The 25,283-nt window shown below is 37.5% G+C and overlaps 1 long non-coding RNA gene across 2 annotated transcripts; it reads right to left on the bottom strand.

The window, feature by feature from the left end:
* Nucleotides 1-3,415: 3,415 nt before the first annotated feature.
* LOC141573179 (uncharacterized) lies at nt 3,416-21,832 on the bottom strand. 2 transcript variants are annotated; one of them, XR_012498846.2, is made up of 3 exons: nt 6,716-21,279; nt 6,476-6,637; nt 3,416-4,190 (listed from the first exon to the last, which is right to left on the bottom strand). It is a non-coding gene; the product is annotated as an uncharacterized LOC141573179 (long non-coding RNA). The 2 variants fall into 2 exon arrangements; XR_016021113.1 differs by having other exon boundaries at nt 6,476-21,832.
* Between the last annotated feature and the right edge of the window lie 3,451 nt (nt 21,833-25,283).

The raw sequence follows: 25,283 nt of genomic DNA, 5'->3' as shown, positions 1-25,283 counted from the left end.
CAGGCAAGAGAAAGAAATAAAAAGATTCCAAATTGGGAATAAAGAAGTTAAATTGTTGCTTTTTGAGGATGACATAGTTCTTTATAGACCTTAAAGACCTTAAAGACCACCAAAAATCTATTTGAAACAATAAAAGAATACAGTAAAGTTGCCAGATATAAAATCAATGTACAAAAATCCATTGCATTCCTATATACTAGCAATGAAATTTCAGAAAAATGATTTCTTTTGCAGTCGCAAAAAAAAGAATAGAATACCTTGGAATAACCTTAACAAGGGATGTGAAGTACCTATACAATGAAAAGTGTAAGACTTTTTAAAGGAAATTGAAGAAGACACAAAGAAATGGAAAGCTTTTCCATGTTCATGGATTGGAAGAGCAGACATAGTTAAAATGGCCCTATTACCCACAGCATTAACTGCACTCTTAATGCAATCCCCATCAAAACCCCAGTGGCATTTTTTTAAAAGAAGTAGAACAAAAAAATAATCAGATTTGTATGGAATCACAAAAGACTCCAAAGAGTCAAAACAACCGTAAGAAAAAAAGAACAAGGCTGGAGGTATCACACTCCCTCACTTCACCTTGTAGTACAAAGTGACAATAACCCAAACATCATGGTATTGGCAAAAAAGCAGACACACAGACCAGTGGAATAGAATTGACACCCCAGAAATAAACCCATATATACCATGGGTGCCAGAAAAATGTATAAACATTTTAAGAGATTTTGTATATGCTCAAGCAGTGGTTTGCTGTAATCAGAAGTGTCTGGACACTGATGGTAACCACTTTGCACACCTCTTGTAATTCCAGAAGTCAAACATATCTTGCATTCATCTTTTGTTATTGGACATATATTTAGTATTACAATTTTAATAGTTTTGATCTTTCTTAAAATGTGTATACATTTTTTGGCACCCTCTGTATATGAGCAGATAATTTTTGACAAAGGAGCAAAATCACACAGTGGAGAAAAGAAATCCCTTTCAATAAATGGTGCTGGGAAAATTGGAAAGCCACCTGCAAAAGAATGAACCTAGACTGCTTTCACTATATACCAAAATTAACTCAAAATGGATCAAACACCTAAACATAAGACCTGAAGCAATCAACTGCATAGAAGAAAGCATATGTACTAAACTTATGACCTTGGGTTCAAAGAGGATTTTATGAATTTGACCTCAAAGGCAAGGGAAGTAAAGGCTAAAGTAAATGAATGGGACTATAGCAAACTAAAAAGCTTCTGCACAGCAAAAGCAACCATCATCAAAACAAAGAGGCAACAAACTGAATGGCAGAAGATATTTGCAACCCATACATCTGATAAGGGATTACACTCCAAAATACATAAAGAACTCATACAAGTTGAAAACAACAACAAAAACAAATAATCCAATTAAAAATGGGCAGACAATATGAGTAGACACTTCTCCCAAGAAGACATACATACAGCCAACAGATATATGAAAAAATTCTCAAATGCCTAGCTATTAGAGAAATGCAAATGAAAACCACAATATCATCTCACACCAGTTAAAGTGGTGATCATCAATGCAAATAATAGCAAGTGTTGGAGAGGCTATGGATGAAAAGGAACCCTCATACACTGTTGATGGGACTGTAATTGACACAGCTGCTATGAAAAACAGTATGGAGGCTCCTCAAAAAATTAAGGATAGAATTACCATATGACCCAGAAATTCCTCTCCTTGGTATCTACCCCCAAAATCTGAAAACATGTATTCGTAAAGATACATGTACTCTAATGTTTACTGCAGCATTGTTTATGGTGGTCATGACATGGAAACAACAAAAGTGTCCTTTGATAGATGATTGGATAAAGAAGACGTGGTATTTATACACAGTGGAATACTTTCTGTCATAAGAAAAGATGAAATACTGCCATTTGCAACAACATGGATGGATCCTGAGATTATTATGCTTAGCTAATAAGTAAGACAGAAAAAGTCAAGAACTATACGACTTCACTCATATGTGAGATATAAAACTGAAAGCAACAAAGGAACAAATAGAGACAAAAACTTATAGACACAGACAGTAGCTTAGTGGTTACCAGAGGGGAAGAGGGGAAGAGGAGGACAGTAGAAGAGTGTAAAGGGGGTCAAATATATGGCGATGGAAGGAGAATTGACTCTGGGACGTGGACACAAAATGTGATATACAGATGATGTATTACAAAATTTATACTTGAAACCTACGTAATTTTACTAACCATTGTGACCCTGATAAATTCTAATTTAAAAAATATTGCCAATAATACCTCTGATAAAAGTTAATATCCAATACTTATAAAAAACTCATACAGCACAATACTTAAAACAAACAAACAAAAAAGAACCCAATTTGAAAAATGGGCAGAGGACCTGAACTGACAATTCCCCGTAGTCTACTTTTTCATCCAGGTTCATTGTTTCTACACTTCACATGTTGTCCTGAGTTGAATTCTTCCAGCTATACGTATAGTAAGTTTCATCTTATCTATGTCACTATCTTAGTTTTTCTAGTGAATGCATTGAAATCAACCAACAAGCATTCTATGTCTGGATACCTTCCTCCTTTACTGCCCAACATTTTGACATTTGTAATTAATTATAATGTTTTACTTGTTTAATGCCAGTGATAGCTGCGTAGTTGCCATTACATATAGACAATCTACAATGTTGTAGATATTGGGTATCTACTATATAACATCTATGTACCTAATAAGAATTTATGTACATGAATAAATGCTACTGTCATAGTAATTTAATTTGGAGATTATGATAATTTAAACTTCAAAATTTCATCAATGTAAAGAGGTAACAAAATGAGTGGCTGAAGGGGTATTCACTTGGAGATTCTTTTTTCTTTCAATTTTGTTTTTATTAGTTTCAGGTGTACAAAGCAATGTAATATTTAGACATTTACACCCCTCATAAAGTGATAAACCCCTCCCCCAAGCTACTACCCCTCTGACATCTTATATAGCTGTTACAATACCATTGACTATCTTTCTTATGCTATACCCCACATTCACTGAATATATATGTGTGTGTGTGTATATATATATATATATATATATATATATATATATATATATACATATATATATATATATTCAAATATTTTTCAGTGAGCAGTACATAGTCCAGATTTAGAGCTCTCAAATATGCTTCTTTGTGTTGACACAAAATCAATAAGGTGTGGGCTCCAACTAATGTCCTGAGATTGGGGAGTGGCCCCTTGCCCTCATCCATCTCGAAACATGAATGCAGGAGAAGTCATACCCATCAGTAGTCAACTGAGAGTTAACTTTCCTTCACCACAAAACACAAGTAGATGCCTCCCTTGGGAATTGTGTTTATGTTTTGTGGCTTTGAATTGTCATCAAATAAACTCTATAGCATAAAATCAAATTAATAGATATTTCTTGTTTATTGACAAATTGGCACATCAAGGACTGAAATGATAAAAGCAATTTATGGTTTCAAATGATTTTTAAATATATTTGAAGAAAGAAGTTCAGAATTCTAAATATTCTAAAATAAATATTGAGTTCAGTATATATAAACCCCAAATGTCAGCAGAATCTACATAGGGAGAGTTTTCCTCAACCACATGGAACATCTTCTACTTGCAGCTTGTCTTGTATATGACCTACTACCGGATGGTCAGAAGGTGTCCATTTTTACAATTATGGAGGGGGCCAGGATAGAAGTATGGCCTCAAATCCTCTGTGAAGTGCTCTCTGTAAGTGTAGATGTGGGACAGACTGGTCAAGTTATAAAAAGAGATCCTCCCACCCTCATAGTCCAGGAATATTCCAACAGTCTCAGGAGATTCTTCAAGGTGGAGTGTCACCCATGGACTTGCAAGGGCCTGGTAGTCATTACTTCTATTCAAGCATAAGTTCCAGAATCCAGCCTCTGCGGACACGTGGATTTCCCCCTGTCTGCAGGCAGAATCTTTACAAATGCCTAAGGTCCATTGTATTTTCTCTTCTATACTCACTCCCCGATAGTGTCTGCCTTTGAAGAAAATCTGTTGACCTAATACAGAAATCAGGGTATCAAACCACTGCTTAAATTTTGGCAGGTCCTGAAAGATATCACCTCCTTCACAACTTTGTTGTCTTCAGCGATTTAGAGGTATGGGTGAGCTGTGTCTGGATCCAGAGTAACATCCTCTATGGAAGAACATCTTATCAGTTTTGGTCGTGATCAACAATAATCAACAGAATATTCAAAGGTCTTACTCTATCTGGGATCTTCCTCTAGCCTTCCTCAAATAGAAGCTGCTTCTTCCCCTCAGGTCACACTTCTCATACCACCCCCAGTTACCAACTCAAGCACGTAAAATCTTGATAATGCCAGAAATTTAAAAAAAATGAATATTTAAGCATATAGTTTTTTTCTAGTTAAAATACTTTTTGAGTATAGCTAATATTACTTTCAACACTTACTATGTGCCTAGTGATGTTTGAAATGCACAAATATTTACTTAATTTACAAGCAATGGAATGGAGAATTATCCTTATTTTGTAGATGAGATAACAGGTTTAGAACGGTTTGTCCAACTGTAATTACTAACATCTATCACTGTTTGGATCCACATTCATATATCTGTTCAATCTATGACTTAAGAATGAAAATAATTACATATTTTACTTGAATATACATGTTTTACAAATTTAAAACCTGCATTGGATCATTTGATGAAATTTAACCAAATTTACTGAGTTACTTCTCCTAAAAGTGCTTTCATATTGATTCAAATTTACACAGACACATGACTTCACATAAACACACGAGTTAGAGCTAAAAATTCCAGATATTTACCTAATAACGCAGGATTCTATTAATATAAGCTAAGGTATTTCTCCTATGAGTCAAGTTCTTATAGTGGTAGGTGAAAGTAAATTTTAGTTGTATTAATGCAAACACAGACAAAAAAATCCATTAATATTAAGTAAAAATAAATAAAGACTCATATGCTAGCACTGTAAATACAGAAGTATGTGCCTTCAAAGCCACTGCAACTCACTGGCTCATGGACATTTTCTCAAAGTGAGGCATGATATATGCACTGTACTCTGTTTAACCGGAAACTGTGCTTGTCAAGTTGTCTAATGAAGGTAAATATTATGTCAGTTAGTTGTATGACCTGGGAGAAGTCTCCTAAGAATACTCATCCTATTTTTCTTTATAAAACAGTGTATTAATACCTGAGCTTTCTTCCTCACAGTGTATTTGTGGGACTCAAATGAAAATACTTTATTTAAAGTAATTAATACAAAGCTGGAAAATGTAACACAAAATTGTTTATATTCCTACTATTAAACAAAGTTCATAAAGTTGACAATTTGTTAGAAGTTGAAAGCTATCATAAAGGAGAAAGTAGCTTTCAATGTGACAAGTCAAATGAGGAATAACTGATTGTGGATCATATGTAGTTAGTGTCACTTTGTCATTAGACTCCATCCTAACATGAATGTCAACCTACATTTACCCCATTTTCTGCCAGCTACTTTCTATACTGATTTCTCAACATATTTCTGGTTCTGATAAACATGTTTAACAGTATGATTTGGGGGTAATGGTATTCTGCCTCCCTCCAACCATGAGTCTTACAGAGCTGAACCATTTGTGATATGTGAAGAGTCACTCAGAAATCAGATGGCACTGTACCCCCAAGCATGACTGTCCATACCCACTCAGGGTGTCTCCTCCTTGTCAGAACGCTTAATGTAAGTGAACACTGCTGTGAGGCATAAAGCACGAGAACAGAAACAGAAGTCCTAGGGTGAACACTGGCCCCAATACTTGTCAGCTATATGACATGTCAGGTAAGTCATGGTCTCTCAGAAGCAAAGCATTTTTCATTTGAAATAAGAAAGGGGAAAGGTTATGGGACAAACTCATGACTCCATAGCTGAGGAAATCCCACCATGCAAATATAGCTGGACCTACTACAAATGCTGACCTTTTCTCTTTTCTCCTTACCTTTCTACTCCACTCCAGGTTAGACCTCAGATCTTTCTGCTCAATCTGTAGTCTTTCCCAGCAGCTATACTCAAAGGCTTCCCTTGTGACCCAAATCCTGCATTGCTCTGAATCCCTTCCACACAGTGGGCTTTGCCTTCCTATCTGAGTTTTCCCCAAGATCTGGCTTTGAGCTGACCTTTGTTTCCAATTTGACTTTACATCCTCATTGCCTACACGCAAAATGGATCTTATCCTAAAATCTAGGAATTCTGGAACTTTTAAACATTTAAATTAACTCATATTTTAGCTATAAACTATTCGTCAATGAGCATAATAAAATGATAGACTTGGACAGAAAATAGTTGTGTGTGTGTGTGTGTGTGTGTGTGTGTGTGTGTGTGTGTGTGTTATAGGTACCCTTCTTTGGTGTTCCAGTGTGCTGGCTAAAACTAAGAATAAATATTCAAATACTCTTGTCTTTAGTTACCTGCATAACATCAAGCAAGTTTCAAGCAAGTTGTAGTTATTACAGCTCAAACCGAGATTTAGCAGTGAATAAAACAGGAAAGGGGTGAGAGGTCAAAAGGTCACTGCATGGGGAGTGGCCATTTTCATCACTCATCTTCTTCTCTCAGAAGTTTTCTCCTTTCTGAAAGAAAAGGATTCAGTTGAGAGGTTGCTGTGAAACACACTTACCTACCTATGCTCACAGAAAACCATCACTTACCAAGTTCTTCATGAAGCTTTCCTGAAATGCAAAACAGAGACCAATCCTTGAGCGAAGTTGATTAGGAGTTGCTGACTAGACTCTCTTTCTGATGTTGACACATGTAAATCATTCGGGCAAGAAAAAAAAACTATGGTTGGATTCAAATTACTGATTTTGGAAAATAGTGGTTTAAAGCCTTTTGTTCTTTTGGTTGACTTTGCTTTGACATAATTCAGATGATCATAATGTCAGTGTTTGCCCAAGAGGAAACCCTCCTAGCTGTTGCACTGAGCATATAGCTGACTGCCCTCACTGAGAACATATTTCAGAAACTAGCACTGAAGATACCAGTGGGTTTTGGATATAATTTCCATTTCTCTTCATTTGAAGTTACTTCTGCTATACTGCTCATTTTAAAAATGAAAATTTGTCCCAATGTGATTAATATATTGGGGGAAAATGTGGACATATTGTGAATTTTGTATTTGCTTATGTGTGATTTGTGGGACAGAAAACTGTGCCCAGTTGAACCTAGAGGTGTAAAAATACCTAACACACACACGCGTCCGCACACATTCACACACAAACCACAGGAGGACAATGAGACACACCCATTCACAACTGGTATCACAACTCTCCAAATGACATCAGATGACCTCCTTCCACCACTGCACAATAAATACAAGCTGCCATCCTGGCCATGTTCAATGGAGTACAGCCCCACACCCATCCTTCCTCCTTCTCTCATCACTCTATGTCTGTTCTGTTCTCTTGCTCTGCACAATGTGTTGGACACTAAGGTGGAGGTACGGGAGGCATATGCTGGCATGTGTAAACTTCAGGCCTCTTTCATGATAAAGTATCATGTTATTGTAGTATTTATATATTTCCTAGCAATTTAACAGGTATAAAATTGTGTCACCATTTTACTAGGTCCTATTTTTAAAATGTCACCAACAAACTTTTCGACTGCTATATCTCTAACATCATATTATGGTCTAAATGTGTGTGTTCCTCCAAAAGTCATACGGTGAAATTTTAAACCCTAATACGATGGAATTAGGAGGTGGGGGCCTTTGTAGAATACTTATGTCATGAGGGTGGAGTCTTCAGGAATAGGGTTAGTGCTCTTATAAGAAGAGACATGAGAGCTTGCTTTTCTTTTTTACCGTAATTTCTTCTATTTTATTTTATTTATTTTATTGTTTTATTTTAGTTTTGAAAGCTTGCTTTTGCTCTCTGCTCTCGTTTATGCGAAGACATAGTGAGAAGACAGCCATCTGCACACCAGGAAAGGAACCCTCACATATACTAGACATGAAGGTGCCTTGATCTTGGCCTTTTCAGCCTCCAGAACTTCAGAACAATTAACAAAATGAAAAAGCAAAATATAGAATTGGATAAAATATTTGAAAAATGTATCTCAGATAAAATGGTTAATATCCAGAACAGAATATGTAAAGAGGAAAAAAAAAAGAAAACAAAACCTCAATAGCAAAGAAAACAAAAAATCTGATTAAAAATGGGCAAAGAAGCTAAATGGACATTTTCCCAAAGAAGACATACAAATAGCCAAAAAGCAAAAAGGCAAATGAAAATACACTCAACATCTGTTTATCTATGTATTTACATATACATATACATCTATATCTATAATATTCTATATGTACAATGGAATATTATTCAGCCATGAGAAAGAAGGGAATCCTGCCATTTGTAGCAACATGAATAGAAATGAAACTTGAGGGTATTATGCTAAGTGAGATAACTCAGTAAAAGAAAGACAAATATCATACGATTTCACTTATATATGGAATCTATAAAACAAAATAAATGAACAAACAATGGAGAAACAAATTCAGATACAGGGAACATTTTGATGGTTGCCAGATGGGAGGGGGGTTGGTTGGGGAGTTGTGTGAAAAGGGGGAAGAAATTAAGAAGTACAAATTGGTAATTACAAAATAGGGGGTTGTAAAGTATAACGGAGAATATAGCCAATGATACTGTAATAGCTATGTATGGGTTTCAGAAAGGTACTAGATTTATTGGGGTGATCACTTCGTAAGTTACATAAATGTCTAATCACTGTGTTGCACACCTGAAACTAATATAATATTGTATATCCACTGTAATTAAAAATAATATATTATTTAAAAATAAAAATAAACCCGGACAGTCATTCCTCAGAGCCCATTAAAAAATTATCCCAGCTATAACTTATTTTGCTCCACTTTAAGATGAGCCAAAATTAATGAATAAATAAGTGAATGAATAAACAAATGAAAAATATCAAAAGTAACCACAGATTTTACATAGAATTTCTCTCTTTCATTAAACAGATTATTATATTTATGTAATGACTAAAAAATAAATACAATTTGTGGCATTGAAGACATAAGTAAATAATTAAGAAGAGATGGATTTTTTACACCTGTGTATTTAGCTGAGTGTGTATATCTCCATTTAAGTTCTTCTTAACTTTCTTTCTGTAAATGTTTACCCCTAACGATAGAATCCATTTTCTACCGTCAAGAAAAATGGCATTTTTTGAAATAAAAATCTAGTCCCTATACCCTTTTATATTTAACACTTCAGTGATTTTATGGGTTTTTTTTTTTTTTACAATTTTATTTCTTGGGCAACATTAAAAATCCTTAGCATGGTGTGGAGATACTGCATTTCCCAGCCTTTGTCTACCTCAAATCTTGGCTGGGTTTTTTGAAACAGTCATCTGGCTAATATATGTCTACACTGGGATAACCATGGGTTGGCTCCTCCCAGAAATTATTGCATGCTGTGCATCATGCTTTGCTCATGCTGGTCCTTTCTTTGGCTTGCTTGTCCCCTTCATCTCCACAGATTTCTGCTCTGTTATTGCTTCCTCAGAAAATCCACAGCCTCATTACTAAGCCCAAATCACTATTGTATGTTTTTATGGCAATATGAAACTTCTTCCACAATACTATTAGAATATTTGTGTTGCATTTATTTTATACATGTAAAGTGTACTTCTGTCCTAAGATAGGAACATTCATAAGGGCATGGTATCCTTTTTTCTTATTGTTTCTTAAGCACCAACTATGGAAGAAGCAGTCAATTACTCTATGCCCAAAGAATGACTGCCCTGAGTGGTGAGTCAGATGCAAGACCTCGGAGTCCCAGTCCTAACACAGCACAGAGGGACACATCCGGTCTTTTCTGTTTATGCCTAAAACCTTACCCACTCTACAAATACTCATATTTACTTCTTTAAAAGCAGCAAAAAGATATTTTAGCTGTCTCTACATTTCATTATGTCATCAATAAGGTATTTGGATATTGCCATTGTATAATAATTAAAGAACATCGGATGTGGAATGTTCAAATACTGCTTAAGTAAAAAACTAAATGTGACTTACCATTCTCTTCTTCTGCTTCCTCTGTATAAATAAACACACACACACACACACACACACACACACACACACACACACACCAAATAAAAAAAAAAGTATATTAGAAAGTGTCCTCCTATCCCTACCCACAGAAAGACCATCCCAGAACTTTGTTCCCATACAACAGATGTCCTGAGGTGAAACACCTGTTTATCCAGATATAAGACACAAAGAGGGATGCCTATTGTCTGAGTAAAAAGAAATCATAACACAAATGGACAACTGTTTTTTGAGTTGTAAATCTGTTTATATGGAAATAAAGCATAATAATTTTTTCCGAGGACATCCAATGGTGGTGGTCCAAAACTAATCTGATTCTCATTTTATCACAAGATTATTTACAAGACCAGGCAAGTGATAAGTAGAAACTGGAGAAAGGAAGAATTTCTCAGAGGGAGAAATATCATTGAACAAAGGGTTTTGGCAGGAGGCTAGGTCACCTTAACTTGGGCCAATGAGGGTGGTGCCTTTTGCACACTCAAATCAAGCAACTGAGCCTTTATTTGAACAATAAAAACTTAAGTCACATTCCCTGGAGTTTCAGAAATAGCAAGTTACCTTCCTGATCCACACTTTAAAATGTTCCAAATTGTAGGTTACTTAGCTGTCCTAAAGCGTAGGGAACCTGTAAAACTTGATCTTATGTTGATCTGAACCTCATGTTGATTCAGCCCCCAGAATAAAGACTACATGGCTGCAGACTGAAGGAAAGTTGGAATTTCCATGGTATTTCCTCTCAACCACATTATACTAACTCATGCCATTGAGTATTTCAGGTAGCAAGAGCCAATAAATGTCCTCACAAGGTCTTTTATAGGAAGTTTCTTAAGTAGATAATAACCTAGTATGTTTCTTGGACAGTGGCAAATTCATCTAAATAAATACATTTTCAAAATAGCTATTAAATGTGACTATATGTGACACTATTATATATGTCTTTTTAACTGCTTTATAGAATGACCTGGAAAGCATTAGGTTTGGGCAAGAAGCAACATCATTTAATCTCACTATTAGCCTTTTTAATAAACTTCCCAGAATCATTTTTCCACATAGATTTTTGGGAGAACTTTAGTGGAGTCCTCATGGTTCCCCTTACAATGATGTGCCCCATGTATGTCCTATCATGTGGTTTGACTACTAAGAACTCCCTTAGGTACCTCCATCCTCCACACAATTCTGAGGTCACATGGCATCTGGCTAAAAGTCCATGAACAGGTTCATTTCCAAGCAGTTCCAGGCCTGACTTTTTCATCTGGGCCCAGAGGAAGATGGACAAAGGCACGAGGTTCATATTAATATAAGGGCAACTCAATATAAGAGATGAATTATAAAATATAAAAAGTTTTGTGGAAATTAGGTGTTATATAATAGTTAAATTCTAGACCAAGAAAAGAAGCAGAGCTCATGTTACTCTTGTCCCATATGATCTGGAAAAATACAGAGGAAAATGAACATAGACACACAAAAAACTCATAAATAAGAACCATTTCCCACTCAATAGATATTTGTGGACTGGCATCCTGAGCTGGTCATTGAGCAGGCCACTGACTCAGTTGAAGAAGGACACATGGCACTGACCTGTTGCATGCACAGAATACCATGCAATACCATGATGAGGAGACATAAGCTGTGGTGTCCTAGAGAGCACTCAGATCCCTCTTTAAACCTCACTAGGGGTTCACGAGGCTTCCACAGGGTAAACAGGGTTAATTAGGAAATGATAAAAAATATAAAGATTCCAAGAATAGGGGAAAGTGATGTAAAAGCTCAGGGATCAAATCACTAGGAAAACACTTCCTTAAGGAAAAGGTTGAGAGTAAACTAGAACAACAACAACAAGAACAAAAAAAAGTATAAAATACAGACACATAAATATGCATAAAACTTATGCATACTATATTTTAACAACATATAGGGAAATGTTAAGAGTCAAATGTTGGTGTGGATACATTTGGTTGGCATCTCATCATATAAAATACATGTTAACATTAATTATTATTTAATAATAAACCACTCAAGAATTGGAAAAAAACAAAGGTGAAAATCAAAATTCATGTGTTGTACCACATCTTCTTTACCCAATCATCTATTGATGAGCACTTGGGTTGGTTATTGGTTATTGTATCTTGGTTATCTTGGTTATTGTAAATAATGCTGCAGTAAACATAGGGGTGTATATATCTTTTCAAATTAGTGTTTTGGATTTCTTTGGATAAATATTCAGAAATGAAATTGCTGGGTCATAGAAAAGAATAAAATCTTACTATTTGTGACAATATAAATAGACCTAGAGGGTATTACACTAAGTGAAATAAATCAGAGACAGAAAGACAAATACCATATGATCTCACTTATATGTGGAATCTAAAATAATAAAAAAAAAAAATGAACAAACAAACAGAAACAGACTCGTAGATACAGAGACCAAACTGAGGGTTGCCAGATGGTAGGAGGGTTGGAGACCTGGGTGACAAAGGTGAAAGATATTAGGAAGTACAAATTGGTAGTTCCAAAGTAGTCATGGGGATATAAAGTACAGGATAGGGAGTATATATTCAATAATATTATAGCAATGATGTATGGGGCCAGGTGGGGACTAGACCAATCTAGGGGATCAATTCATAAATTATGTAAATATCTAATCACTATGCTGTGCACCTGAAATTAATATAAAATAATATTGAATGTCAGCTGTGATTTAAAAAACAATTAGGTGCTAATTGCTAAACTTAGAAACCATATACCTGAAGGAAAAGAGAGGGAGCAAGGGATTGAGAACTTATTTGAAGAAATAATGACTAAAAAATTTCCTAACCTGGAAAAGGACATACAAGCCCAGGAAGCAGACAGTCCCAAACAGAATGAACCCAAACAGGCCCACATCAAGACATATCATAGTTAAAATGGCAAAGACATATCATAATTAAAGGACAAAAAGAGAATCCTAAAAGCAGCAAGAGAAAGATAGCTAGTTACTTACAAGGGAGCTCCCGTAGGATAATCAGCAGATTTCTCAACAGAAACTTCACAGGCCAGAAGGGAGTGGCAGGAAATATTCAAAGTAATGAATAACAAGGGCCTACAACCAAGACTACTCTACCCAGCAAAGTTATCATTTAGAATTGAAGGAGTTATAAAGAGCTTTCCAGACAAGAAAGAGCTAAAGGAATTCATTACCACCAAGCCAGTATTACAGGAAATGTTAAAAGGACTTCTTTCAGCAGAAAAAAGGAGAAAACAAATAAACAAGTGAAGATAAAAAATATGAATAACAAAATGGCAATAACTATGTACTATCAATAATTACTTTAAATGTAAATGGATTAAACGCTTCAATCAAAAGATATAAAGTAGTTGAATGGATAAGAAAACAAGACCTATGCATATGCTGTCTACAAGAGACCCACCTCAGATCAAAAGACACATATAGACTGAAACTAAAGGGATGGAAAAAGATATTTAATGCAAATGGAAATGAGAAAAAAGCTCGGACAAAATAGACTTTAAAATGAAGACTAATGCCCTTAGTAACCACAATATTGCCACAGTGATATGAAAGTTTGGGTAATATAATCAATAATATTGTAGAGATTTTGTAGGGTGTCAGATGGTCACTTGTCTTATTAGGGAGACCACTTCATGGACTGTGTAGATGCCTGACCACTGTGTTGTACACCTGAAGCTGAAGCTGAATAATATTGAATGTCAACTATAATTAAACATATATCTGGGGTGTCAAAAAAATGTACACATTTTAAGAGATATTATCTATGTTCATGCAACAGTTTGCCATAATCAGAAGTGTCTGGATGCTGATGGTAACCACTTTGAGCACCTCTTGTAATTGCAGAAGTCAAACGTGACTTGTATTCATCTTTTGCTGGTTCAATTCCTGCATGGGATGGTGGGCTGCACCCCTTGCAACTAACATTGAAAACCGGTGAATGGACTTGGAGCTGAGCTGCACCCTCCACCACTAGATTGAAGGACAACAACTTGGAGCTGATGGGGCCTGGAGAAACACACTGTTCCCCAATATTCTCCAATAAAATTTATTTAAAAAATAATAAAGGAATCAATCCAACAAGAGGATATAACCCTAGTAAACATTTATGCACCAAACATAGGAGCACCTAAATATATAAAACTAATGACCAACATAAAGGCAGGGATCAACAGTAGCACAATCATAGTAGGAGACTTTAACACCCCACTGATACCAATGGACAGATCTTCCAGACAGAAAATCAACACGGAAATGGTGGCATTAAATGACACACTTGACCAGATGGATTTAATTGATATTTACAGCATTTCACCCCAAAGCAGCAGAACATACATTCTTTTCAAGTGCACATGGAACATTTTCCAAGATAGACCACATGTTAGGCCACAAAACAAGTCTCAACAAACTTAAGAAGACTGAAATCTTATCAAGCGGCTCCTCTGACCAAAATGGTATGAACTAGAAATCAATTAAAAGGAAAAAAAAATTGAAAAACACACAAACACATGGAGGCTAAATAACATGCTACTAAATAATGAATGGGTACACAACGAGATCAAGGAAGAAATCAAAAGATACCTTGAGACAAACAAAAATGAAAGCACAATGACCCAAGATATACAGGGCACAGCAAAAGCAGTCCTAAGACAGAAATTCATAGCAATGCAGGACTACCTCAAGAAAACAAGAAAAATCTCAAACAATCTACACCAAAAGGAACTAAAAAAAGAAAAAAGAAAAAAAAACAGCAAACAAAACCCAAAGTGAGTACAAAGAAGTAAATAATAAAGATCAGAGCAGAAATAAACAAAATAGAGACTAAGAAAACAATAAAAAAGATCAATGAAACCAAGAGTTGATTTTTTGAAAAGAGAAACAAAATTGACAAAACTTTAACCAGACTCATCAAGAAAAAACAGAGAGAAGACACAAATAAATAAAACCAGAAATGAAAGAGAAGTAACAACCTACATAACAAGAAATACAAAAAAATTAAGAAAATACAAGTGGATTACATCACTGAAATGGTAGTGTGAGGATTCTTGAAATCTAGGCTGGAAGATATAACAAATCGAACAGTTATAATTCAACAAAGGATTCCCTGCATGGCACCCAGGAACATTTGAGAGACCTGCAAATCAAATCACCAAAAGGTGGGCAAATTGAGCAGGCAAGGTGGAGGGAAGGAGGAAATGCAGAGACACCACTGGATCATGAGCCACAGGACTCAGACTGGAGCTCCCTGAAGTCTGGAGCCGTCACGGGAGAGGAAAGAATCAGGCTGCAAATGCACCCCCTATACCCAAAGTCCTGCCTGAGGGATCAGCACATACTATCGCTGAACCCAGCACTCACAGTAGAGACCTCTCAGCAAAAGTGAATATAGAAGGGTGAGAAGGGTAGTTCAAGCCCTAACTGCCAGGCAGAAAACAAAGACAGAGCCTGACTGCAACGCCCTTCTCCCAGAGCTTGGCCAGGGTTAGAAGCAGGCTCCATAAGAAATTATAGTAGTGTCAGCTTAAAGAACAGAATGTGGCCAACCCTGAGAACTGCAGCCCCGCAGCCACAGACTCAGAGTGCAAATAATTCCAGCAAAAGGAAAGGAACTGTAGGGGCAAAACTTTGGGCTAGTAGTCACCATTGCTCAGAGCCACCTATCACAGCCCACCCTGCTTCCACCTTTCTGGGCAGATCCCTGCAGGTGCAGCCAGAGTGCTGAGACACACAGGCTCTGCATTGGGCTGCAGGGGAGCATTGGGACTTCAGAAGCTCAGAACTCAATTGCCCTCCACATCCACCCATGGAGGCCGTACCCTTAGAGCCAGGTGACCTGCTCACAGAGGAGAAGCCCAATTTCCAGGGAACAACCCCCACCATCATGTGAGAAGCAAAAACAGTGCAAGATAAAACACAATGCTACAGCATGAGAGAGAATAAAAGGCAGCAGCAGAAGAGAAAATAAAACAATCCACTGACTTCTACTGGAAACCAAAAGAAAGACCTCTCCCTATCAACCTGCTGCAGAACCCACTCCTGTAGATGCCCAGGAAAAGAAACAATAATTTACTAACTGCCATGAATAATCAAGGTAACAAGGGATCTCAGAAAGAAAAGTCTCCAGAAAATGAATTTAAAGACATGGAAATATGTGACTTAAATGATAGAGAATTCAAGATTGCAGTGCTGAAAAAACTCAACAAGATGCAAGCACACAGACAGGCAGTTTAATGAACTCAGAAACACACAAAGAACAAAATGAACATTTTACCAAAGAGATTGAAATTAAAAAAAAAAAAAGAATTTCTGGAGATTAAGAATTCAATAAAAGAAATGAAGAATGAAATAGCCAGCTTAGGTAACAGAGCTGACCAGATGGAGGAAACAATCAGTGACATCGAAGATAGAAATCTGAAAATGACACATGGAAGAAGAGAGAGACTTGAGAATTAAAAGAAATGAAAGAACTCCACAAGAACTTTCTGACTCCATCAAAAAGAGCAACATAACAGTAATGGCCATACTAGAAGGAGAAGAAAGGGAGAAGGGAACAGAGAGTATATTCAAACAAATAGTTGATGAGAACTTCCAAAACCTGTGGAAAGAACTGGATCCTCAAATCCAAGAAGCAAATAGAACATTTCATTACCTAAATCCCAACAGGTCTTCTCCAAGGCACATTGTACTGAAGCTGTCAAAAATTGATGACAGGTCATAGGAATGGCGGCAGTGGGGCGCACTTTTTGAGTTCTCCTGCGGATCTTATCAGAAACAGGACATTTATAACCCATCAAAGGACTCTCTGCTCATCACACAGAACAGCTAAGAGACTCGTACAAGGATTACTTGCAGGTGGGGAAAATTGGGCGAGCAGGGGAAGAGGGAAGGGAGCAGAGTGGAGATGCGGCTGGCATCTGCAGCTGTGGGGACTCGGTCCGCACATGTGGCTGTGGGGACGCGGCCTGCACCTTTGGCTATGGAGGCACAGCCCGCCCCTTCCGCTGTGGAGACCTGACCCGCACCTTCAGCTGTGGAGACGCGGCCCGCACCTTTGGCTGTGGAGACCCAACCTGCACCTTCGGCTGTGGAGACGTGGTCTGCACCTGGGGCTGTGGGGACGCGGCCCGTATCTGCGGCGGTGGAATCCTGGCCGACATCTGTAGCTGCAGAGACGCAGGGGATCCCAGGACGGAACAAAGAACACAAAAGCCAGGCGGTGGGCATTTTCCCTGCGTCTCACAGCTGATCTCTCCCACCGAGGGGGCAGCATATCCAGCATTTGAGGCAATAACCTCAGCTGATACCTCCAGTTAAGCCCTAGGCTGGACAAAGGACACAAACTCCATACCTGGGTCCCTCCCCCGCTCTTCCAATCCTACCCCCGCCTGTTCAGAGACTTGAACTGGCCCCTGAACTGAGGAGTCATGTCAGATTACAGAGGAGCCTTGGTGCTCCGGCTCTGGGAAGACTGGCAGGCGGCTCTGGCCCAGGAGGAGGCTGGGAGGAGTGTGGTTTTTGCTGGGTTAGGAGAGAGGGGACTCCTCCACCTCCAGCCACCATCTTTTCTTGCCTATGGGAAGAGTGTGACACAGCTGGGCTGGGAAAGAGAAGACCCCTCCATCCACAGCCCCCACCCTTTCTGGCTTGCCTAGGGCGGGGCAATTACATCTGCAGAGGCACTCCCAGGGATCAGGAGTAAGCCACAGATGCAGCTCCCAGCTTTCAGCAGCTCAGAAATCTCCCTCCCGCCACACACACACACACACACACACACACACACACACACACACACAGAAGAAGTGCCCAAAGACTCAGGAGAACTGGACACAGGGCTGGTGGTACTACTCTCAGTGTGCATATGTGCAGGCAAGGGCGGAAACTGCACTGACTTTGTAAAAACTACCGTCCAGACCCCTCACCCTCACGCATCTAAATCTGCAGTACCAACGTCACTCTAGGCACCAGGTGACTGGCTCTGCCTGCACAATATGCAGGGGACTCTTAGGTACAGCAGAGGACAAACTGGAGATTACTTGGTGGCCTTAAGCCAAACTGGTGCTGCTTTCTGTTTTGTTTTGTTTTGTCTTTATATCTTTGATATCTTTGCCTGTGTTGAGTGGGGGTTGTCAGTTGTTTTTACATGTGAATGTATTTGATTTTTTCTTTGTTGTTGTTGTTGTGCTTCGTGATTTCCTTTGTTCTGAAATTGCCGTACCAGGGCCCAGCTTAAGAGACACAAGATTAAACATACCCAGTGGCCAACTCCAGACCAAACCAGAGTACTACTGGGCTTGACCTACAAGTAACAAACCCAGAGGGAATTCTTTACAGGCACATGAGCCCATAGAGGCCAAACCACATTTAAGCGGTCAACCCGCATGCAGCAGAACACCCTGCAGTAGGCAGAGCCAAGTCTCACAACTAATCAGCCTAGCAGTTAACCCCATCTACTCTCAAGCGAAAACCAATTAAAGATCTTCTTTAACAGGACAATATACACAACACAAGAGTCACCTTTGGAGCACACGCAGAGGAGAAGAACGAAGTAGTGCAAGTCAAATATAAAGGACACATACTACATAAGATAACCCAGCAAGAACTAAGAACTCCAGGGGATCTACCAAATACATCGAAGCAAACACAGAGAGTCAGCCAGAATGGGGAAACAAAGAAACATGTCCCAAATGAAAGAACAGAAATTTCCTCCAGAAATGGAATCAAATGAAACAGAGGTAACCAACTTATCAGAGACAGAGTTCAGAACACTGATGATAAGAATGTTTAAGGAGCTTAGAGACGACATCAAGAAGGATGTGGAAATCATGATGAACAACCAGTTAGAACTAAAGAACACAATTACCAAAATAAAGAATTCACTTGAAGGAATTAACAGCAGGTTAGATGAAGCAGAGGATCGAATCAGCGACTTAGAAGACAAGTTAGCAGAGATCACCCAAACAGAACAACAGAAAGAAAAAAGAATAAAAAACAATGAAGATGGTTTAAGAGACCTCTGGGATAACATCAAGCACAACAACATGCGCATCATAGGAATACCAGAAGGTGAAGAGAGGGAGCAAGGGATTGAGAGCATATTTGAAGTAATAATGTCTGAAAAGTTTCCTAACTTGATGAAGGAAACCAACATACAAGCCCAGGAAGTGCAGAGAGTTCCAACCAGGATGAACCAAAACAGGTCCACACCAAGATACATTATAGTTAAAATGGCAAAGGTTAAAGACAAGGAGAGAATCCTAAAAGCAGCAAGAGAAAGACAGAGGGTTACATACAAGGGAACTCCCATAAGACTATCAAATGACTTCTACAGAAACATTGAAGGCCAGGAGGGAGTGGCAGGAGGTACTCAAAGTGATGGAAAACAAAGGCCTACAACCTAGATTGCTTTTTCCAGCAAGGCTATCATTTAAAGTTGATGGAGAGATAAAGAGCTTCCCAGAAAAGAATAAGCTAAAGGAATTTATTACCACCAAGCCAGCAATGCAAGAAATACTAAAAGGACTTCTGTAAATAGAAGAAAGATGAAAACAATCTAACTACAAATTTAAAAACTGTAATAACTATGTACCTATCAATAATCACTTTAAATGTAAATGGATTAAATGCTCCAATCAAGAGACATAGGGTGGCTGAATGGATAAGAAAGCAAGACCCTTGTATATGCTGTATACAAGAGACTCACCTCAGATCAAAAGACACACACAGGCTGAAAGTGAAGGGTTGGAGTAAGCTATTTCATGTCAATGGAAATGAGGAAAAAGCTGGAGTTGCAATACTTATTTCTGACAAAATAGACTTTAAAATGAAGAACATATTAAAAGACAAAGATGGGCACTATATAATAACAAAGGGATCGATCCGACAAGAGGACATAACCCTACTAAACAACTATGCACCCAACATAGGAGCACCTAAATATATAAAACAGATATTAACTGCCATAAAGACAGAGATCAATAGTAACACTATCATAGTAGGGGATTTCAACACACCTCTGACAACAGGGACAGGTCTTCCAGCCAGAAAATCAATATGGAAACAACAGCCTTAAATGATACATTGGACCACTTGGATTTAATCGATATTTTCAGAGCATTTCACCCCAATGCTGCAGAATACACGTTCTTCTCAAGCGCACATGGAACATTTTCCAAGATAGACCATATGTTAGGCCACAAAACAAGTCTTGATAAATTTAAGAAAATGGAAATTATACCAATTGTCTTCTCTGACCACAGTGCTATGAAATTAGAAATGAACTACAGGAAAAAAACTGGAAGGCACACAAATTCATGGAGGCTGAATAACATGTTACTAAATAATGAATGGGTCAAGCAGAAGCTCAAGGAAGAAATCAAAAGATATCTCGAGACAAACGAAAATGAAAACACAATGACCCAAAATCTATGGGATGCTGTGAAAGCAGTCCTAAGAGGGAAGTTCATAGCACTGCAGGCCTACCTAAAGAAACAAGAAACATCACTAATCAACAGTTTATCTTCACACTTAAGGGATCTGGAAAAAGAACAACAAAATAAGCCCAAAGGGAGTACAAGGAAGGAGATAATAAAGATCACAGTGGAAATAAATGAAATAGAAACCAGAAAAACAATTCAAAAGATCAATGAATCCAAGAGTTGGTTCTTAGAGAAGATAAACAAAATAGACAAACGTTTAGCCAGACTCATTAAAAAAAAGAGAGGACCCAAATTAATAAAATCAGAAATGAAAGAGGAGAAGTGACAACAGAGACTGCAGAAATACAAAAAAATTTTAAGAAATTACTATGAGCAACTATATGCCAACAAATTTGACAATCTGGAAGAAATGGACAATTTTCTAGAGGTGTACAACCTTCCAAGGCTAACTCAAGAAGAAACAGAAAACCTGAATAGACTGATCACCACCAGGGAAATTGAATCAGTAATCAACAATCTCCCAACAAACAAAAGCCCTGGACCAGATGGCTTTACAGGTGAATTTTACAAAACGTTCAAAAAAGAATTATCATCTATTCTCCTCAAGCTCTTCCAAAAACTCCAGAAGGAAGGAAGACTCCCAAACACGTTTTATGAAGCCACTATCACCCTGATCCCAAAATCAGACAAAGACACCACAAAAAAGGAAAACTACAGGCCTATATCGCTAATGAACATAGATGCAAAAATCCTCAACAAAACATTAGGGAACAGAATTCAGCAATACATTAAAAAGATCATACACCATGATCAAGTGGGATTCATCCCTGGTATGCAAGGGTGGTTCAACAGCCGCAAATCAATTAATGTGATACACCACATTAATAAAATGAAAAATAAAAATCACATGATCATATCAATAGATGCAGAAAAAGCATTTGATAAAATCCAGCAGCCATTTATGATAAAAACCCTTAAGAAAGTGGGAATAGAGGGATCATATCTCAACATAATAAAGGCCATATGTGATAAACCCACAGCTAACATCATACTCAATGGGGAAAAGCTAAAACCATGCCCCTTAAGATCAGGAACAAGGCAAGGTTGCCCACTTTCTCCACTTCTATTCAACATAGTACTGGAAGTTCTAGCCACAGCAGTCAGACAAGACAAAGAAATAAAAGGCATCCAAATAAGTACGGAGGAAGTAAAATTGTCATTATATGCAGATGATATGATACTATATATAGAGAACCCTAAAGACTCCACCAAGAAATTATTAGAGCTGATAGATTAATTTAGTAAAGTAGTAGGATACAAAATTAATATTCAGAAATCAGTTGCATTTGTATATACCAATAATAAAACATCAGAAGGAGAAATTAAAAAAGCAATCCCATTTACAATTGCTCCAAAGACTATAAGATACCTGGGAATAAATTTAACCAAAGAAGTAAAAGATCTGTACTCAGAAAATTATAAGACACTGAAGAAAGAAATGAAAGAAGATACAAACAGATGGAAACACATACCATGTTCATGGATATGAAGAATTAATATAGTTAAAATGTCCATACTGCCTAAGGCAATATACATATTCAACGCAATTCCTATCAAACTACCAACGACATTTTTCACAGAAATAGAACATATAATCCTAAACTTTATACAGGACCATAAAAGACCCCGGATAGCCTCAGCAATCTTGAGAAATAAGAACAAAGTGGGAGGTATAACAATACGTGACATCAAATTATACTACAAGGCTACAGTAATCAACTCAGCATGGTACTGGCATGAAAACAGACACATAGATCAATGGAAAAGAATAGAGAGTCCGGAAACAAATCCATGCCTATATGGCTATTTAATCTATGACAATGGAAGCAAGAATGTATGGTGGGGTAAAGACAGTCTATTCAATAAATGGTGCTGGGAAACCTGGACAGACACATGCAAAAAAATGAAGCTGGACCACCTCCTTACACCATATACAAAAATAAGTTCAAAATGGCTAAAAGACTTAAATGTAAGATCTGAAACCATAAAATTCCTAGAAGAACATATAGGAAGAAACTTCACAGACATTACCCGGAGTAAGATTTTTACTGATATATCCCCTCGCGCGAGGGAAGTAAGAGGAAAAATAAACATGTGGGATTACATCAAACTAAAAAGCTTTTTCACAGCAAAGGAAACCATCAATAAAACAAAAAGGGATCCTACTGATTGGGAAAAGATATTTGCCAATGATATATCTGATAAGGGGTTAATATCACAAATTTATAAAAAACTCACTCAACTCAACTCCAAAAAAACAAACAACCCAATTAAAAAATGGGCAGAGGACATGAAGAGACATTTTTCTAAAAAGGACACACAGATGGCAAACAGACATATGAAGAAATGTTCAACCTCACTAACCATTAGAGAAATGCAAATAAAAACCACAATGAGATACCACCTCACCCCAGTCAGGATGGCTATCATCAATAAATCAACAAACAACAAGTGCTGGCGTGGATGCGGAGAAAAGGGAACGCTGGTGCACTGTTGGTGGGAATGCAGATTGGTGCAGCCACTATGGAAAACAGTTTGGAGATATCTCAAAAATCTGAAAATGGAACTACCTTATGATCCAGCAATCCCACTCCTAGGTATCTATCCGGAGAAATCCAAAACTCCAATTCAAAAATCTTTATGCACTCCTATGTTTATTGCAGCACTATATACAATAGCCAAGACCTGGAAACAACCGAAATGCCCATCAGTAGATGACTGGATTAAGAAACTGTGGTACATTTATACAATGGAGTATTACGCAGCCATAAAGAAGAAAGAAATCTTACCATTTGCAACAACATGGATGGACCTAGAGAACATTATGTTAAGTGAAATAAGTCAGAAAGAGAAAGACAAATACCATATGATCTCACTTATATGCGGAATCTAAAGAAAAGAATAAGTGAATGAACTAATCAGAAACAGTTTTGGAAACATGGAGGAAAAACAGAGGGTTGCTAGAGGGGCGGGGGGGTGGGGATAAGGGGAAGGTGAGAGGTTTTGGGAACGTACAGAGGGATAGTGGATGGGGGGAGGGGGGTTCACACAGTGTGAGGGATATAAATGATAAACGTCTAAGTTTTGCTTTGTCTTGTGCACCTGAAACTAATTAAAAAAATAAATTAATTAAAAAAAAAAAAAGAATTTATATTCTCAGTAATATACCTCTTCCGTATCATGTAAGTTGACTCTTTGTATGTCAATAAAGATTTTCATAACTGAAAAAACAAAAAAAACAAAAAAACTAAAAAGTTATTTCACAGCAAAGGAAACCATCAATAAAACAAAAAGGGATCCTACTGAATGGGAAAAGATATTTGCCAATGATATATCAGATAAGGGGTAATATGACAAATTTATAAAAAACTCACTCAACTCAACTTCAAAGAAACAAACAATCCAATTAAAAAATAGGCAGAGACATGAAGAGACATTTTTCTAAAAAGGACATACAGATGGCAAACAGACATTTGAAGAAATGCTCAACCTCACTAACCATCAGAGAAATGCAAATAAAAACCACAATGAGATACCACCTCACCCCAGCCAAAATGACTATCATCAATAAATCAACAAACAACAAATGCTGGCACCGATGTGGAGAAAAGGGAACGCTTGTGCACTGTTGGTGGGAATGCAGAGTGGTGCAGCCACTATGGAAAACAGTATGGAGGTATCTCAAAAATCTGAAAATGGAACTACCTTATGATCCAGCAATCCCACTGCTAGGTATCTATCTGGAGAAATCCAAAACTCCAATTCAAAAATCTTTAGGCACTCCAATGTTTATTGCAGCACTATACACAATAGCCAAGACATGGAAACAACTGAAATGCCCATCGGTAGATGATTGGATTAAGAAACTGTGGTACATTTATACAATGGAGTATTACGCAGCCATAAAGAAGAAAGAAATCTTACCATTTGCAACAACATGGATGGACCTAGAGAACCTTATGTTAAGTGAAATTAGTCAGACAGACAAAGACAAATAACATATAATCTCACTTATATGTGGAATCTAAAGAAAAGAATAACTGAATGAACTAATCAGAAACAGTTTTGGAGACATAGAGGAAAATCTGAGGGTTGCTAGATGGGTGGGGGGGTGGGGATAGGGGGAAGGTGAGAGGTTTAGAAAATAGTCAGTAATCACAAGATGCCCACGTGGTTTTGAAAATTAATTTGGGGAACGTAATCAATAATGTAAAGATTTTGTAGGGTATCTGATGGACACATGTCCCATTTGGGAGACCACCTCAGGAGTGATGTAGATGCCTGCAGAAGAAAAAAAAAATTAATGACAAAGAAAGAATGCTCAAGACAGCCAGGGTAAAGAAAATGGTAACCTACAAATGAAAGCCTCTTAGAATATTAGATTTTTCAGCAGAAACTCTTCAAGCCAGGAGAGAGTGGAATCAAATATTCAAAGTATTAAAAAAAGATGTTGTGAGCCAAGAATAATATATCCAACAAAGATATCCTTTAGATATGAAGGAGGAATAAAGACCTATCCAGACATACAGAAGCTGAGGGAATGTTCTAACACATGACCTGCAGTACAAGAAATACTGAAGGAAGCTATTCAAACTGAAACAAACAAACAAACAAAGGCCCCAAAGAATACAAAACCATGAATAGTCTTA

The sequence above is a fragment of the Rhinolophus sinicus genome, chromosome 4 (assembly GCF_057876585.1).
Source record: "Rhinolophus sinicus isolate RSI-liver-muscle chromosome 4, RSI-T2T, whole genome shotgun sequence".
Classification (NCBI taxonomy): domain Eukaryota; kingdom Metazoa; phylum Chordata; class Mammalia; order Chiroptera; family Rhinolophidae; genus Rhinolophus; species Rhinolophus sinicus.
Note: the sequence above shows the minus strand (reverse complement) of the source record. Positions and strands in the feature narration are given on the sequence as shown.